The following is a 20,064-nucleotide window of genomic DNA, read 5'->3' on the forward strand; positions in this document are numbered from 1 at the left end:
CAATTATAAATTTGCAAAGTTCTTTTAGCGTTATTATCAAAATAATAATAAAGTTAATTGACAAAATTTTATTATATTTTTAATTAAAACTTAACGAAATTTCAATTACTTAAAAATTTGTAATGCATTTTTTTAAAAAACAAATTCTTACTAAAATCCATTTGTACTACTTAAAATTAAGAATTCAACAATATAAGTCAGTGAAAATTATTTTTAGTCTTGCTATCCTTTCTTGTTAATTTGTTAATTCTTACTGAAAATGTATTTTATGTCAATTTACATATGTAATCAAAATTTAAGTCTGACAAAAATTGATTTATACTACTGAAAAAGAAAAAATTAGGTAATGAAAAGTAGAAAAACTATTTTTTAAGTTAGACTATTTTTAATTTCTTCGAAACTCGTTTATGATGAATGAAGATGTCTTCTAACAGTTATCCAACAAAAACTCATATCATAGTTCTGACTAAAATTGATTTATACTACTTAAAAAGTAATAATTAAATAATAAAAATTATAAAAAAAATTCTTGAGCTAAACAATTATTTAACTGAATTTCAAAACATGGAGCTGACTATAATTAATATTTACTACTGAAAATGTAAAAATTTTGTACCGTAAGTAGTAAAAGTCAATTTGAGTCAGACTATTTCCAAATTATTTTTAATTTATTAATTCTGAATGATAATATCTCCAATTATTCAAGATAATTTCAAAACAAAACTAAAATTGTATTTATATTACTGAAAAATAAAAATTTGGAATATTTATAGCAAGTAAAAATAATTTTTAGACAGAATAAAATGAATTTATTATACTACTGAAAGAGAAAAAAATTGCATATTATAAAGTTGTAAAAGTATTTTCTAGTCGGACTATTTTCAATTTCTTCTAAACTTTTTGCTAGGGAATGAAATTTCCTTCACTACTTATTCAACAAAAATATTAAAATAGGGTCTGGCTAAAATAAATTTATACTACTAATAAAATATTAACTAAATAATAAAGAGCAATAAAACTATTTTTTAGTCAGACTATTTTAAATTGTTTTTTTTATTTAATAATTCTCAATTATAATCTTTATAAATACTTATTCAAACACATAATTTAAATCATGTATCTAACTAATATTGATTTATACTACTTAAAATAAAAAATTTAATACAACAAGTCAGTGGAAATAATTTTTAGTCTTATTGTATAAATTTCTTATTAATCTAACTATTTATATTTTATTTCCAATAAAAAATAGTTTTACTACTTTAAAATATTTTTTTATGAGTTTTTCAGTAGTATAGGTAAATTTTAGTCCGACTTATGTTATTAATTTTTGTTTAAATAAGTATAGTAAATAAAATTTTCATTCAGAATTAACAAATTTACAAACCAATTGCAAATAGTCCGACTAAAAATATTTTGACTACTTTATAGTATTTATTTGTTACTTTTTCAGTAGTATGAATTTATTTTAGTCAAACCCAGATTTCGAATTTTTGTTTAAATTAATGTAAAATCAAATTTTCAAATAGAATTAACAAATTTACTTAAAATGTATTTTTACACTAAGTTAAAATAGAAATCGTAATTTGAGTCTGACTAAAATTGATTTATTTTACTGAAAAATAAAAAAATGAATAATATAAGTAGTAAAAGTATTTTTCAGTCAGAATATTTCAATTTTCTCTGCAATTTTCATAGTACAGAATGAAATTCTCCTTTATTGCTTATTCTAAAAAAATTGAAAACACAGATCTGACTAAAATCGATTTGTACTACTGAAAAACTTTAAATAATATAAAGTGCAGTAAAAATATTTTTTAGACAGAGTATTTTAAATTTCTTATAAATTTTGTTAATTCTGAATGAAAATCTCTAATCATGTCTATTAGATTACAAGTTCAAAACATAAGTCTAACTAAAATTCATTTATACTACTTAAAATTAAAAATTCAATAATATGAGTCTGTGAAAATAATTTTTAATCAGGGCTTGTTTTTTATTTTTTCCTTAATTTTTTAATTTTAAATGGAAAGTGTCTTTTAACCATTATTTGTCTGTTTAAAATGCATGAAAATGAAGAACATTTGATAATGGACAGTAATCGTTTATTATTTGTATCAAGCAAATATGTTTTTCATTGTAGATTTTCGATTCTTTTTTTTCTGAACAAATTTTGTTTGTGACAAAATGAAGAATATTAATTAGAAAAGTTTTATTTATTTACATTTTTTATTATTCTCGATGCATAATTTTAAAAAAGTTTTTGTATCACATTGAATATGCAATTGAGTTGATGAAATTGAATCGTAATTTTTTCTTCCTTCTTTTTTTCCAGTAAAATACAGTATGGAATGAATAGTTTCAATATAAATTGAAGTCGATTGCTACTGGAAAGCAATTACAATCTAACAATTGATATTCAGCTTTAAATTTTTCCTTTTATAGATTTTAGTACCAATTAGAGAACTCGAATCTTCTTAATATTCTATCATGCATATTTATGATTCCTCGTTTGTGAAAAAAAATTTCGTTTTTTTTTATTGTAATTGTATATTTTCTTATTATCACAAGCGTTTATAATATATATATATATATATATATATATATATATATATATATATATATATATATATATATATATATATATATATATATATATATATATATATATATATATATATATAATAATCAGTTTTAAGAAGAATTTTCTCTCTCTTTCTTTCTTCGACAGGCCGTTAGGTGTGGATTGTGAAATAGGTATTGATGTACTGAGGGTCGTTTGTTACTTTTCGTTGGGCTTTTGTAAAGCCTCCTCTTGTACAAGTGGTGAAGGCAGTTCGTATTTTTCTAGCGTTCTTTATGGCCTTCGAATGCTGTTTTTCAATTACCAAGCGGCAAGGAGGATTTTCGCTAAAAATAAGTGTCTCTCGATGCGAGTTTGCTATCGTTTCAACTTTCATTGAAGGAAAAAATATGTCTGCGTTGTGTATAATATTTGATGTCACTCTTCATTTTTATGCCTTTATATTTACTCTCTAAATTTGAGTCAACTGAAATTTAAATTGATTTGAGTTATAGTGACCTTTTACTTTTAAATCAGTTAAAATTTGAGCTAATTTAACGATTGAAAATTTTTTCCACTGACAATTTAGTAAGTAAATCAGTTAAAAATTAAAATTGACTGATTTAACAATAAAATATTTTCTTTAACGAATTTAATTCAAAATATAATTTCATTGACTTAAAAATTAGTTGAGATACAAATAAAAATTAACTGAAACTAATAAACATTTATTTGAAACAAGTAGTCGTTTAATTAAATGAAGCAAATCTTTTTCAGCGTAGCAAAATATGTAACGCTTTTAATTTATTAATGTTATTATACAATTTTCAGTTTATTAAAGCAAAAGTGTATGCGTGTATATATACAGTACCGTCCGAAATTGTCAGTCCACCCATTTTCAAAGGAATGACAAAAATTTTTTAACATAAAATTCATGAAAAGTAAAATTTTTTTTGGTTTATATTTTGAAAGACGATAAAATTTTGAAAAGAATAAGACCTTACAGAAGTCATTTGGCCAAAATTTGTAGAAGATATTCTTAAAAATCGTCATTTTCAATGTTTTACAAAAATTTGAATAACTTCTAAAATAATGAACGCTTTTTAATAATCTTAGGCTTATTTTAAAGACCATTTTCTACAGAATAAGAATTACTTATAGGCATTAACCTGTAATTTTTAACTTGTAATAAGCATGACGTCAAAGTTGGACAAAAAAATTCAAAAAATTTGAAATAATATTATTAAAAGAAAAATAATTTTTGAAATTCAAACATATATTTTTATTAAATTTTCTTGAAAAATCTACACCATATCATGTTTTATATATGTTCTAGAATAGTTTTTAGTACAAAAAATTGATTTCAAATTTTTCCAATTTTTTTGTCTAATTTTGACGTCATGCTTATTCCAAGTTAAAAATGACAGGTTAATGCCTATAAGTAATTCTTATTCCGTAGAAAAAGACCTTTAAAATAAGCCTAAGGTTATTAAAAAGCGTTTATTATTTTAGAAGTTATTTAAATTTTTGTAAAACATTGAAAATGACGATTTTTAGGAATATCTTCTACAAATTTTGGCCAAATGACTTCTGTAAGGTCTTATTCTTTTCAAAATTTTATCGTCTTTCAAAATATAAACCAAAAAAAATTTTAGTTTTCATGAATTTTATGTTAAAAAATTTTTGTCATTCCTTTAAAAATGGGTGGACTGACAATTGCGGACGGTACTGTAGGGAAAATCGAGAATTTAATTAAAACTACAAATTAAACAGTGGTCTACATTTCTCAATTAAGAGTAAATACATTTATACATTTATTAAAAGTAAACATTAATTAAAAATCTTTATTATTTTTAGTCATATTTCACTATATTTCTTCAAAGTACAACAAACATCAGTGATGTGAACAAATTATTGATATTTAAATTAAATATTAGCTAAGGTCGAATGTAGTAATATTAAGTTTTCAAATTCATGCACATTAATTTTTGTTTCAATAAAAAATAATAATTTTACCTTTAAGGGTAATTTAATTTCCGACTGGTTTCAAAATACGATTTTTTGAAACTTAATAAAATAGTTTACATAATCAAAAATGTAGAAGAAATTAATTTTTAATTATTATTTAATTAACTATTGAATTCTTCTTAATTATCTATTAAATAATTGTTAATTAATTACTAATCAACTATAATTAATTAATTTTAGTGGATTAATAATTCACTTATTTTCTAATGTCACAATAATTCTTAATTAGTTCCTAATTAATTGTGGTTAATTAATTAATTAGTCAATTAATTAATAAGTTAATATGTGTTAAATAATTATTAATTAATTATAATAGAGTTATTAATTAATTAATTAAATAAGAGTTAATTAATTTAAAAAATGATTTATTTTGGCATTTATTTTGAAATGGAATTTTTATTGCTCACGAATGAAAAAGTCAAGATTGGTTTAATTTTTTTTTGTTCTTTAATAGTGAATAAAAGTTTTTTTTTTGGGATTGTAAAGAAAAATTTTTTTTTGCGACAGTAAATTTAGGATTTTTTTTCGTAAATTATAATAGAAGACTGCATTTGATTGTGATTAAAGATTCTTTCATGATAAAAGAAAATTTCTGCGGTAATCGCAAGAACTCTCTGTGCTTTACTCAAGGAAAGGAGAATTAGTGCCAGATGAGTCCACTAAGTGCTTTTGCGGCAGGAACATCTTATTCGTTTAACTTAGATTCCGGTCGTGGTATGGCACGTAGTTTCTAGTGGAGAGCTGTTAAGTCAGCTGACTGAAAATCTAATCATTAGTATACTGAATTTTTAGTATCATACGCAGTGAACTATTTTTTTATGTATTTTTTTGGACTTGAGAAAAATTTTATTTATAATTATAAATTTTAATTATAATTATTCTACTTTAGTTACTATAATTATTGTAATTTTATAATTATACTTATAATTATTTTAATTTAATTATTTTAATTTAATTATTATAAATATAATTATTCTAATTTTATTATTAAAAATATAATTATTATAATTCTTTTTATTTAATTATTATAATTATTCATATTACAATTGAATTGTGAATTTTAAAATTGCTGAACACTTAATAACTATTAGAGTTATTTTTACTGGAAATTATTAAGTGAAAATATGTCTTTTACGGTTTACAGAGTTGACCCCTTTTCGAAATTTAAATTATTATTATTATCATAATTCGTAAATTGTAAAAATAGTGGAATTTTTCATTTCTTTTTTGCATTTATTAGTCGAGAGTAAAGAAAGTAATAGATTGGGTTTAACTTTTTAGTGCTGAATTAATTCGAGATTTGTCCTTAATATAAGATTTTTTTTACCCCCTACCTGTGTTGCAACATTTTCGAGACAACTTTTTTTAAAATTTGAGCTGATTTCTTATGCTGCAACGCTTTTATTTGAATACCAAATTGGATTAAAAATAAGCTGAAATTGGATTAAAATAGGACCGCTGCAGCTTTATTTTAATCCAACAAAATATAAGTTTCCGTGAGATGTGTATATATAATTTATATATACAAGGAATAAACTTGAGTGTCTAATCAAAAGTGTTTAAAAAAAAGGTGACTTAACTAGTATTTGTGATTGTTCAGAATTATTGTATTTGACACCTTTTTTACATAAATATTTTACTTGGTTTACTAATGGAAATTAGTAAAAATCTTCACTAGATTTTTTTGTAGAATTCAGTATTTTTCTTATTTTATCTTTCTGTTTGGTTTCTAAATTTTTTTAGTAGTTTTTTAGCAGTATTCTTTAGTATTATAATTATTAAGGTAAATATTTTCACTCATTCAAATTTAGAGAGTACCTATAACTTAATAATTGATATACAGACTGAAATTATTTTGGAAATTTCATTTTTGTCTAAAAGTCAGTGGATAATGGTTGCAATTAGTTTTCTATGACTTTATCAATAAAGAAAAAGTTGAAAGGAGTAAGAAAAAGAGAGATTTATCAAAATTGGAATTTGTACTTTGCTATATATATTGTTAATCATGATAATAGGGGGAAGTTTTCCGAAAGTGTAACATTTGAAGAATACAGTTTCACGAGTTTCTTAATTGAAAAGGAAACTATATCAATAAGATGTTGAGCATTTTACGAGATAAGAGTTTTGTTGGGGTGAAATTGGATACTGAACGATAAACGTTTTAATCTCTGTTTGGCTTTGATTGCCAACAAATACATTGAAGCAACGAAACGATGAAGCTGGTCTAACTCGAAGGTAATAGTCGACTATATATATAAATATAAATACGTATATATATATGTATAAATACGTATATATACGTATAAATACGTATATATACGTATATATAAAGTCTGCTTGAAATTGGCTGAATATTCATGAGCTTTAACACTTCAAATCGTCTCGAAGCTACTTGCTTGTACTCAAATGTCCTTTGGCTCGCATTTTAGACCAGAATTGAAAACATAAAATGTTTCTTATTCTTTGTTGGTGTCCTGTAATTAAAAATAAACCCTATTTTTTTATGCGTCCCCTCAAGTTTTTTCATCTCAGAATAAATGAATATTTTTTTTATTAAAAGAATATAAAACTTTTCTTAATTAAAATTTTTTATTCAATGACAAAAAGAAAAGGATAGATAAATTGTCGTTTGAAATTAGATACATTCTTTATGATATTGCTTCCTCATGGGGGAAGTATTTATTTATGTTTCTATTGTAATTCAGTTGAAAAAAATTCTATAGAATTTTACTGAATTACAATTCTAAAGAATGATTCTAAAAATAATAAATAATAAATAAATTATTTGATTTGTGAATATTTCTTTCTCTCTACATTTGAATAAGTAAAATTTTTTACGAACTTTAAAATAGTGTCTAACTTTTTACATTTAAATTAATAAATTTAAAGTTTTGGTCAAACAAAGATTCAAATCATAGGTCTGACTGAAATTGATTTATTCTACTGGAAATTAAAAATTTATTAGTATGAGGCAGTAGTAGTAAAAATAGTCTGTTTTTCTCAGAAATGCACATTTTTACTAATAATGTTCTTTTACTTTAATGTAATCAATTCAAAAACTGGTGTCTGACTAAAATAATTTTATACTACTGATAAAATAGTAATTAAATAATATAGAGCTATTAAAAACTTTATTTGATTTGTTAAAAAATGGAAATAGTCTGACTAAAACTGACTTTTACTACTTATATGTTATTAAATTTTTATTTTTCAGTAGTGTAAATTAATTTTAGTCAGTCCTAGGTTTTAAATTTTTGTTGAACAATTGATAGCAGAAATTTTCATTAAGAAATAACAAAGTTTACAAGAAATTAAAAACAGTTTGATTAAAAAATGTTTATACTACTTTGTATTATTTAATTTTTACTTTTTCAGTAGTATAAATCAATTTTAGTCAGACCTATGTTTTGAATTTTTGGTTACTAAGTAGTAAAGGAGATTATCATAGTGTTTTACTAAGACCTTTTTTTTTAATTTGTATTAATTGAATTATTTCTATAGTGAAATTTTTAGTTGATCCTAGGAATGAATATGCATAAAAAATAAAAATGATATTAATGAAAGTTTAAAGGGTGCTTTAATTAACATTCTTTTTTATCGTAACTAGTAATATATCAGTGGTCGCGTGTTTTTTCTTCAACCTCCCATCATCTTTATGGTAATTGGCTGAAATTCTTTGTCTGCGGCTTAATCTTCTCCTAGCCCATTTTACCTCTCAACCTTTTTAAAATTGAAAATCCCTCAGAATCTCTCTTTAATGATCGCTTGGAAAAAGGCTTATGGTATACATTTTACATGGTGTAAAAAGAAAACCGCAAAAAGCGAAAGACGTAGAATGCTATAACTATCTACAAAAGAGTTATTGAGGTTGGAAAATAGAGGAATTAGGACTCCATATGTGCTTGAAGCAAAATAGGAGGGGAATTGTTTGGAACTAGGAGATAGTTTTTCTATTAAATCACTAATTTTTTTTCTGCTATTAAAAAAGAAATTTGTCCTTTTTCAGAAATTAGGTTTTATTTTTTTATTTTTATTTATATTTTATGTTTTTATATATAGGTATTTATTATAATACGGTATTTATTTTGTGTTAGTTTTTATCGGGCTGTTTAATATAATTTTTATTAATTTTCATAAAGAAAAATAATGTCTTACTTTGACAATCGAAATTAATAATATAGAACTAACAAATTTATTTTATTTTTCTAACAATTTCGATTTGCTGCAATAAGAATTACGCTTAAATTTTGCGTAATTGTCATATCAGTAAGTAGTAAAAGCAATTTTATGTTAGACGTTCTACTTTTTAAATTTTTTACATGAAAAATACTTCAACTGAAAAAATTAAAATTCACTAACATAAGTATGCAAAATGTGTTTTTAGTTAGACTAATTCTAATCGCTTTGTAATTTGTTGTATCTTTATAAAAATATCTACTAGCAATTGTTTAACAAAAATTTAAAATATTGGTCCGACTAAAATTGATTTATACTACTGAAAAAGTATACTTTTTCAGTAGTATAAATCAATTTTAGTCGAATCCAATAAATAAATAATATTAAGCAGAAGAAATATTTTTTAGACAAACAATTATTTAGCGAAATTTTAAAACATGGGGCTGACTAAAATTAAAATTTGACAACTTATAAGAGAAATTTTCATTCAGAATAAACAATTTCACGAAAAATTGCAAATAGTTTAACAAAAATTGATTGCTACTACTTCATGTTATATCATTATTTATTGTTCAGTAGTATAAATTAATTTTAGTCAGACACAATTTATGAATTTTTATTTATGCCTAATTGAAAAAACACATTTTTAGTAAGAATTACCAAATTCGACAAGTCTGACTAAAACTATCTATTTCTACTACTTTATATTATAAAATTTTTTAATTCAAGTAGAATAAATCAGTTTTAGTCAGAATTCAATTATATTTCTTTGATTAAATTAGTATTTTCAGTAAGAATTAATAAATTAACAAGAAATTCGAACGTAAGGCTACAAATAATTTTTACTGGCTTATGTTATTGAATTTTTAATTTTAAGTAGTGTAAATCAATTTTAGTCTGACTCGTGTTTTTAATTCTTGTTGTATAAATAGTAAAAGAGATTTTAATTGCGTAGTAAGAAATTTAGAAACAATTGGAAATAGTCTGACTAAAAAATACTTTTATTACTTTATATTATACAATTTTTACTCTTTCAGTATAATAAATTTACTTTAGTCCTTTTAAAATTTTCTTTTTCACTGCCTTAAGTTATTGGAATTTTAATTTTTCAGTAACGTAAATCAATTTTAGACAGCCCCATGTTTTGAAACTCTGATGAATAATTGTTTGGCTACAAAATATTTTTACTGCTTAATATTACTTATTTATTACTTTTTCAGTAGTATGAATCAATTTTAGTCCGAACAAATTTTTCGTTAGAATAAGTAGTAAAATAAATTTCCATTAAGAATTAAAAAATTAATACCAAATTAAAGTAGTCGGACTAAAAATTATTATTTCTGTTATATATTATTAAATATTCGATTTTTCAGTAGTACAAATTCATTTTAGTCAGACTAAAGTTTTTATTTTCTGTTTCAATAATTGATAAACATTGATGAACATAATTGATGAACATTTTCATTTAGAATTAATAAATTAACAAGAAGTTAGAACTGATTACAAAAAATTGTAAATAGGCTGACTAAAACTTACTGTCACTACTTTATTTTATTAAGAAATTGGAAAGTCTGACTTAATCTAACTTTTACTACTTATGATACAGTTTTTTTTCCAATTTTTCAATAGTAAATATCAATTTTAGTAAGCCTTATGATTTAAGACTCTTAAATAATTCTTTGGCTAAAAAATATTTCTATTGCATTATATTACTCATTTATTCTTTTTCCAGTAGTATGAATCAATTTTAGTTCGACGTATGTTTTAAATTTTTCTTTAATAATTGTTAGAGTACATTTTCAATTAAAATAAACAAGTTTAGAAGAAATTGAAAATAGTCTGACAAAAAATAGTTCTTTTAGTTTTTTATTACTTAATTTTACCTTTTTCAGTAGTTTAAATCAATTTTTGTCAGACCTATGTTTTAAATTATTCTTTGAATGAATATTAGAAGAGATTTTCATTCAAAATTAACAATTACATGGAAAATTTGAAATAGTCTGACTAATACTGACTGTCTCTACTGTCTTTAATTATTACTTTTAAATTTTTTCTAGAAGCGTCAACACTTCTGTTTAACATTCAAAAATTTTTTAATTTAAATAATTTTTACTGTTAAAAATACTGTAAACAAAATTTAACTTATCAAATTATAAAGAATCTATGAAACTGATGCATTGTTTCTAAAAATTGGATAAAAATTGATGTTTTTAATTCTAAATACCACTTTTAATTTTAGGGATAAAAAAATGTGTTGAAAATAAAAAATCTGGTAAAATCAAATAAGTTAATCATCCTTAACATATTATATCAAATACGAATTTTAAAATTCAGCCAAATTTTAAAACACAGGGCTGACTAAAATTAAAAATTCACTACTAAATAGGTAACAATACAGTATCATAAGTAGTAAAAGTCAGTTAAAGTCAGACATTTGTTTGCAAAAGTCAAACTTGTAAAATTTTATTTCAATTAAAATTTTTACAAAATTATCCTCTTGTTTTTTGATTAGAATTTATTTTCGTTTATTTAAATTTAGAGAATATAGTGTAGATAAAAGTTTAGAAAACCGTGAAATTGGAGTGTTAAGATTGATCTTGAAAATGGGAGGTTTGATAAGATTTCGATACATTCGAACAAGACAGGAGCTTTGATCAAAGTGTATACTTTAAGGGAAGACAAATATTTTCCTGTTCCTGGCAACACTGTTGAAGCCCAGTTCTCTCTTTCTCTCTCTTTTTCTCTCTCTCTCTCTAGCTTTCCGGTGATTGCCACTGTTAACGCGCACGCGCAACTCGGATGAATTCAATCTAAATTCGATGCCACCGACGAATGTCAAGATTGCATCGCGTCGATAATAAATTGCAACAAAACGAGGGGGAATGGAACCTAGAACTCTATAGGCTGACTTTCTATCTCTCTCTTACTCTCTATTTCCCTCTCATTCTCTCTTTCTCTCTCCTCTTCATCTCGTTTTTCACCTCCTCTCACATCCCTATTCTCGATACGTGATTACGATGGGAAACACACTTTTCAACTATAAATTCGACATTCAATGACCACAAACAGTGAAATCGTTTACGAATGAAACTGAACATTTCATTGATATTTCGATATGGATTTTGAAAATTGTAGTTTTTGCCGAGTGCATTCTCATAAAATATACATATCTTTTATTTACTCTCGTATTGGCTTTGAATATCCCTTTCGATATTATTTTTGAAGGCTTTCGATAAAAACCTTTATCAGTTTTCATATATATACACATATGTGTGTTTCAAACAGAATCATAATGCACTATGCCTTCAATGATTTTCACTTGAATTGATTTCATTTAATTTTTTTTTCTCTCTCTCTTTTTCTCTCACGAATATACATACATTATAATATATAAATCGTATGAATATATAAAAAGTAATTTGAAAAATTTTATTATGATGCAAAGTCTCTCTCTGTATTCTGAATCTACATTAGTATGGGAATTTTTGAAGCAGTTTTTTTCTATTTTATTTTCAGAGGTAAAATTTTTTACGTAGTTAGGTTATATATGTGCGGTAAGAATTCTCTGTTGATGGTATCTTGAAATGCGATTGAATTAAATTTGATTTGAATTTTGAAAATAGTTTCTTTTCTTTACTAAAGTTTTTTTTTTGGATAAGTTACGGTAGGTTGAAAATAAGCTATGGGGATTATTTCCTATAATTTAGGAGCAAGTTTCAAGTTATAAGATCAATCAGATAAATTTTAATACTATGAAAGTTTTAAGAAGTTTTCTTTTTGGACATGATTCAATTTAAAGTTGAGAATAGATTTTCAAAATTCGAAGTGGTATTAAAATTTTATGTGGTTCGGTCGTCATTCTTACATGACGGAGAAAAAAAATCTTATTCTAAAGGATTCGACCTGAAACTCGTATGTTATGAGAGAAGTATTATTCAGATAATTCACTAATCTTATTAAATCAGAAATTAAAGTTTCATTATTCCGAAATTTATTTTGAATTTCTACTTTTCCAGTAGAATAAACTTATTTTCGTCAGAACACAATTCCACAATTTATAATTTTTTAAATTAAATTAAATGAAAAATCAATTTTTTATCCTCGAGAAAAAAGTAAAAAGAATAAATTTTCCCTTCTTTAGAGTCCAATTTAACGAAAACAAGTGGATCTAATATAGTTTGAAAATAAGGAACATACTAAAAGTCGCTCTACATCAAGAATTTTAGTGCACACAGTTCCTAGAAATGAAATTCCGTGTTAGAATTACACAAAATATATCTAGAGTTCTTAGAAAGATGTGTTTTTTGAGAGAAAAGGGAATTGTTTTTTTTTGTTTTGGTCAATAAAAAAATGAGAGGTAAACATTAATGTAAACTATATGAAATAAAAGTGGGACTATAAAAAAAATCAAAAACAACAACTAATAGGAAAGTAGATAATACAAAGTGGTTAATGAGGTCAGGGTTATGCCAATGACGTTGTATCGGAAATAGCCCGTCCAGTCGATATATGCACGACACTCATTATCTTTCACACCAAGTGTAAAATTACGTCTTGACAGGAACGATGGCGACAATAAACAAACATTATCAATGAATCATGAATAACGAGGAACCGTTGAACCACTCATATTTCGAGATAAACTCCACTCGGCAAAATGTGTATATAGAGAAACCTATTTCATTTGCTTATACCAACGTTTATATGGATGCATCGTAAAAGTGTATCTTCATTCTAATAACTCATCTGTAAGGAAAATTTTGACTGCAATATATATTTCGTGTGATTGCACATTTAGCTGATAAAATAAACATTTTAGGTCAATTTCTTGTCTTGAAATTAAATTCTAAGCGAGTAAATGTGGTTGCGTATTTGATTTATTAATATGCTAAGGATGTTTTATTTGATTTTACAAGTTTCTTTATTTTCTACCAATTTTTTTATCCCTAAAATTAAAAGTGGTATTTGGAATTATAAACATCAATTTTTATCCAATTTTTAGAAACAATGCATCATTTTAAAACATTCTTTATAATTTGATACGTTAAATGTTGTTTTTCAGTATTTTTAACTCTAAAAAAATTATTTAAATTAAAACATTTTTAAAAGTAAAAACAGAAGTGTTGACGCTGCTAGAAAAAATTTAAATAGTAATAATTAAAGTCAGTAGAGACAGTCAGTTTTAGTCAGACTATTTTCAATTTCTTCTAAACTTGTTTATTTTAAATGAAAATGTACTCTAACAATTATTTAAGAAAAATTCAAAACATGGGTCGGACTAAAATTGATTCATACTATTGGAAAAGGAATAAATAAGTAATATAAAGCAGTAGAAATATTTTTTAGCCAAACAATTATTCAATAGATTTTTAAAACATGAGGCTTACTAAAATTCATATTTACTACTGAAAAATTAAAAAAAAAATCTGTATCATAAGTAGTAAAAGTCAGTTTAAGTCAGACTTTCCAATTTCTTAATAAAATAAAGTAGTAACAGTAAGTTTTAGTCAGCCTATTTACAATTTTTTGTAATCAGTTCAAACTTCTTGTTAATTTATTAATTCTCAATGAAAATGTTTTCTAGCAATTATTTGAACAAAAATTCAAAACTTGGGTCTGAATAAAATGCATTTGTACTACTAAAAAACTGAATATTTATTAATATAAAACAGAAAAAATAATTTTTAGTTTAACTACTTTAATTTGTTATTAATTTACTAGTTGTCGTACCCGTCTTTGACGGGTTTTAGTTTCTACCAATACATTTAACAATGTTTCTACCAATCTGGAAAAACAGAAAATAGCCGGAAATTTAATTTGACCGGAAAATTAATAATTAGTTACCATTAGTTATTTCGGTAGTATAATATTACTACTTGAATAGTCTCCACTCTTTAGCAAAAAATCAAAAATTATCAAAAATTCGAAAAACCGAATTTCTTAAAATTTAACATTTTTTTTTCTCTTTTATATCATTAGGCTTCATTTTTTTTTGGCTCTTCAAAAACACTTTACTTATTTAAAAGTCTCCACCATTGGGTAAAAAATAAAAAATTATCAAAAATTATGAAAATTTCGAAAAACGGAATTTCTTATAATTCAACATTTTTTCTTCTCTTTTATGGCATTTAGCTTCATTATTTTTGGGCTCTTTAAAAACACTTTACTTATTCAATAGTTTCCACCTTTTGGTAAATAATAAAAAATTATGAAAAATTAGCAAAAATTCAAAAAACCGAATTTCTTAAAATTCAACATTTTTCCTTCTTTTTTATGGCATTTATCTTCATTATTTTTGTGCTCTTCAAAAATACTTTACTTATTTAATAGTCTCCACCCTTTGGTAAAAAATCAAAAATTATTAAAAATTATCAAAATTTCGAAAAACCAAATTTCTTAAAATTCAACATTTTTCCTTCTTTTTTATGGCATTTATCTTCATTATTTTTGTGCTCTTCAAAAATACTTTACTTATTTAATAGTCTCCACCCTTTGGTAAAAAATCAAAAATTATTAAAAATTATCAAAATTTCGAAAAACCGAATTTCTTAAAATTCAACATTTTTCCTTCTTTTTTATGGCATTTATCTTTATTATTTTTGTGCTCTTCAAAAATACTTTACTTATTTAATAGTCTCCACCCTTTGGTAAAAAATCAAAAATTATTAAAAATTATCAAAATTTCGAAAAACCGAATTTCTTAAAATTCAACATTTTTCCTTCTTTTTTATGGCATTTATCTTTATTATTTTTGTGCTCTTCAAAAATACTTTACTTATTTAATAGTCTCCACCCTTTGGTAAAAAATCAAAAATTATTAAAAATTATCAAAATTTCGAAAAACCGAATTTCTTAAAATTCAACATTTTTCCTTCTTTTTTATGGCATTTATCTTTATTATTTTTGTGCTCTTCAAAAATACTTTACTTATTTAATAGTCTCCACCCTTTGGTAAAAAATCAAAAATTATTAAAAATTATCAAAATTTCGAAAAACCGAATTTCTTATAATTCAACATTTTTTCTTCCCTTTTACGTCATTTAGCTTCATTATTTTTGTCTAATGTAGCAAATTTCTTAATTTACATTCTAATTTTTAAATAAAAAACTTTAATAACTTTTCCTGAAAAGCTTGCTTAAAGATTAAAAATCACTATTTTTTTTAGAAAAAAGTTGATCTAAAAAAAACGAAAAAAAATTTCAAAATACGTCTTTTTTTAAAAATTTTATTGTACAAATGGGTTGTAATTATCTGAAAAAGTTAGCTGAGGATAGTTTTGCATTCATTTAACAAAAAATAAAAAATTTGCATTTTTTTGATTTTTCCAATTTTTTGGAAAAATGTCATAACTTTCGTTATGTCTCAAAACGAAAAAATATATAAAAATTTTCAAGTTTGGAGCAATGTACTGACAGAAGTCTGATTTTATTAATATAGATTAATTCTTAATGGAAATTTATTTTACTATTTATTCGAACAAAAAATTCAAAAAATTGATACGACTAAAAGAAAATTTTAAATAGACTAAAGTAAATTTATTATACTAAAAGAGTAAAAATTGTATAATATAAAGTAAAAAAGTATTTTTTAGTCAGACTATTTCCAATTGTTTCTAAATTTCTTACTACGCAATTAAAATCTCTTTTACTATTTATACAACAAGAATTAAAAACACGAATCAGACTAAAATTGATTTACACTACTTAAAATTAAAAATTCAATAACTTAAGCTAGTGGAAATTTTTTGTAGCCTTACGTTCGAATTTCTTGTTAATTTATTAATTCTTACTGAAAATACTAAATTAATGAAAGAAACATAATTGGAGTCTGACTAAAATTGATTCATTCTACTTGAATTAAAAAATTGTAAAATATAAAGCAGTAGAAATAGATAGTTTTAGTCAGCCTTGTAAAATTTGGTAATTCTTACTAAAAATGTGTTTTTACAATTAGGCATAAATAAAAATTCATGAATTGTATCTGACTATAATTGATTTATTCTACTGAACAATAAAAAATGATATAACATGAAGTATTAGCAGTCTCCTTTTGCTAAACTATCTTTGCAATTTTTCGTGAAATTGTTTATTCTGAAGAAAATCTCCCTTATTACATTATTCAAATAAAAATTCAAATCATAGGTCTGACTAAAATTGATTTATACTACTTAAAATGAAAAATTCAAGAAATGAAATATTACTTAATATTAAGGCAGTCGAATAAGTCAGTTTTAGTCTGTCTAGCGGATTTCCACTGCTGAGAAATAAATTTAATAAAATAAAGTAGTAACAGACAGTTTTATTCAGACTATTTCCAATTTTTTGTAGACAATTTAAACATAATTCAAAACATGGGTCTGACGAAAATAAATTTATACTTCTGTAAAAATATTTATTAAATATTATAAAGAATTTTGATAAGCGTTAATGTGTGGTGAAAAAAATTATTTCCGTTTGGAAATAAAAAAAAATGAGAGTAGACAAAGTCCGAAAGAATAAAAGAGTATTTCAAGCGGTATACAATATCGTCTATATGAGTCTTTTTCCATTCGGCTGTATAGAGTTACAATTTCAGTAGATCAAACCGTTTTCTGTCATACGTGCAAACTGTCTGACCCTATTTTCTCTTATCTACTCAACATCCTTTGCCTTTCTTACGATGATGTTCGTTTTAAAATCTTGCATTCAAATGCCTTCAGATTGAAAATGATATTTATATCATTTTACATTTTCCTATACCGAAAACGATTTTTAAAAAGTGTAATTTTTGTTCAGTTGGTTATTCACTTGAAAATTATTCCCTATAATAGTAAATATTTTATTATTATTCTATTATTTTTATTATTATTATTTTATTACTATTATTATTATTTTTTTATTATTAATATTACTTTATTAGTATTATTATTATTTTATTATTATTAATATTTTATTATTTATTATTTTAATTAGCAAATTCTTCCAGTTGTAATTTTAATCCAATTTTTTTAAATATTCATATCATTGAATTGTTGAGTTTAATACTTATGACTTTTGGAATAATAACAAATGCGACAGCTAATTAAAAATTCAAATAAGACTTAGAGATAATGAAAATGCGCGATAAATGCATATTAATTTTCATATTTAGCTTGCAGATAAATTTCATTATTATTAATGAAAAATCGTTTTATAAATGACGCACGGGGGTTTTTTTTTTTTTTTTTTGAAATTTGTCTCTCGAATTGCGCGCGAATTATAGATATATCTATATAGGTGAAATGACAAAAATTCACGGGGATTAAACGACAAATACTATCAGTACACAGTTCATAAATCTCGATCAGGCACAATCCATTATCACCGAAGGTTTGAAAAAAGAAAAAGAAGGTATTTTCCGCTGTTTCCAGCTGCTGCTCTCCTAAACGAGTTGAAAGTCTTAAATGAAGATTTATGTACATTTCGTACTTGGCAATTCAGCCAACTAACTTACTAGAATCATACAATTGAGGCTTTTCGCCAAAATTGTTGCTTCAAAAAGATTCTTCATCTCTGAAAATGTCTCTAACATTTTTCATTCTTCAGATTATTTTCCCCCACATTATGTCATAGTTTTTTCTGTTTTAAGTGCTTCGATTTATCATTGAAACCTGTCACTTAATTATTATAGTCGCATTTTGATTTATTATATTTTTGTTAATATTTTTTCGTGAAATTACTTTGTTATTAAAATAAACTGTAAAAAAAATTATTTTATTCAAATAGTCAATTACTTGTTTATTATTATTAGAGAATAAATATTTACTTGAACTAAATAATTTTTATTTTAATCCATTCAGTCTGAGAAAACAATATTTTTATTACTTTATATTATTTATTTAATTACTTTTCAGTAGTATAAATCAATTTTAGTCAGACACATATTTTAAATTTTTCTTAAACAATTGATAGTAGACATTTTTATTAAGAAATAACAAATTACAAATCAATTACAATTAGTCTGACTAAGAATAAATTTTGCTTACTTACATTAGTGGATTTTAATTTTTTCAGTAGTATAAATCATTTTTAGTCCGACCCGTGTTCTGATTTCGGTTAAAATAAGCAGTAATTAATGTTTGTATTCAAAATCAAAATCAATAAATTTACAAAACTATTATAAATAGTCTGACTAAAAATTGTTTTTACTACTTTAAATAATTTTTTTATTACTTTTTCAGTAGTATAGGTAAATTTTAGTCCGACTTATGTTATTAATTTTTGTTTAAATTAATGTTAAATCACATTTTCAATTAGAATTAACAAATTTACAACAAATTCAAACATTTGTACTACAATTTATTTTTGCTGCCTTATATTAGTGAATTTTTATTTTTCAGTAGTAAAAATCAATTTCAGTCAGACTTATGTTTTAATTTGATTTATTAATTAATTAAATATTTAGGATTTTTACTAACTTTTAGTAGAAAATTAATTTTATTGCAAAATCCCTATTAATTGAAAGAGTGACATTTTAGTGTTGAATTGATATTATTTAAATTAATTAAAATAATAATAAAGTAAATAATTATGTAGTAAATTTTCACATTTTGGAAACTTTTAAAAAACATCAATATTTTCAGTAAAAAAAATCATTCCTGAAGTCAATATTCTTAATGAACTTGGGAAATTTCTAAATGTGATAAAATAAGAAAGAACATTTTTTTCAATTAGGAGGAAAAATTATCTCTATTCATCGTAATTTGAAAAATTTAGAGAAAACTTTATTTTTACGCATTAAAAAAGAAAAGCTTATTTTAAAGAGAGTATGGAAGTTTTGCAAAAAGAATATATATATATGAGCCGTGTTTCCTCGTATACAATAAAAAGTCTTTTATTACATAAACCGTGTACATATATAGTTCTAGAATAAAACACTGCCTTTTGAATTAAAAGTAATAAACACTATATTACACGATATAACTTGGAAAATATTATTTTCCTCATTTTTTTGTAGAGTCATGATTTTCTTAAGAATATATATTTTTTTCACTGTCTATTGAAAAGAAGAAGAAAAAGAAGAAAAAAAATGCAATTTCTTTGCTTTTCACACTCTCTTTTAAATATGAAAATTTTCTTCTATATTACTTTTTTTCTACTTTTAATTAACTGGTTTGTATCTAAAGAAAATTAAATTGCATAAAAAAATTTTTTCTTTTTTTTAAATTTTTTCTTCTTGATAAAAAAGTCAAGTTTTCATTTATATAATTAAAGAAAGTTTTCATCCCCCTCCGGGGGTTTGACTGCTATCAATTAAACTTTTTTTTCTCTCCCTTTTTT

At 23.5% G+C, this 20,064-nt stretch overlaps 1 protein-coding gene across 3 annotated transcripts in view; it reads left to right on the plus strand.

Annotated features, from left to right (window-relative positions):
* The window catches only part of LOC122510668 (neuronal acetylcholine receptor subunit alpha-7), a 344,417-nt gene that overhangs the window by 36,078 nt on the left and 288,275 nt on the right, over positions 1 to 20,064 (plus strand). The gene's annotated exons all lie outside the window — the stretch shown is intronic.

Source organism: Leptopilina heterotoma, unplaced genomic scaffold, assembly GCF_015476425.1.
Source record: "Leptopilina heterotoma isolate Lh14 unplaced genomic scaffold, ASM1547642v1 Lhet_120, whole genome shotgun sequence".
Lineage (NCBI taxonomy): Eukaryota > Metazoa > Arthropoda > Insecta > Hymenoptera > Figitidae > Leptopilina > Leptopilina heterotoma.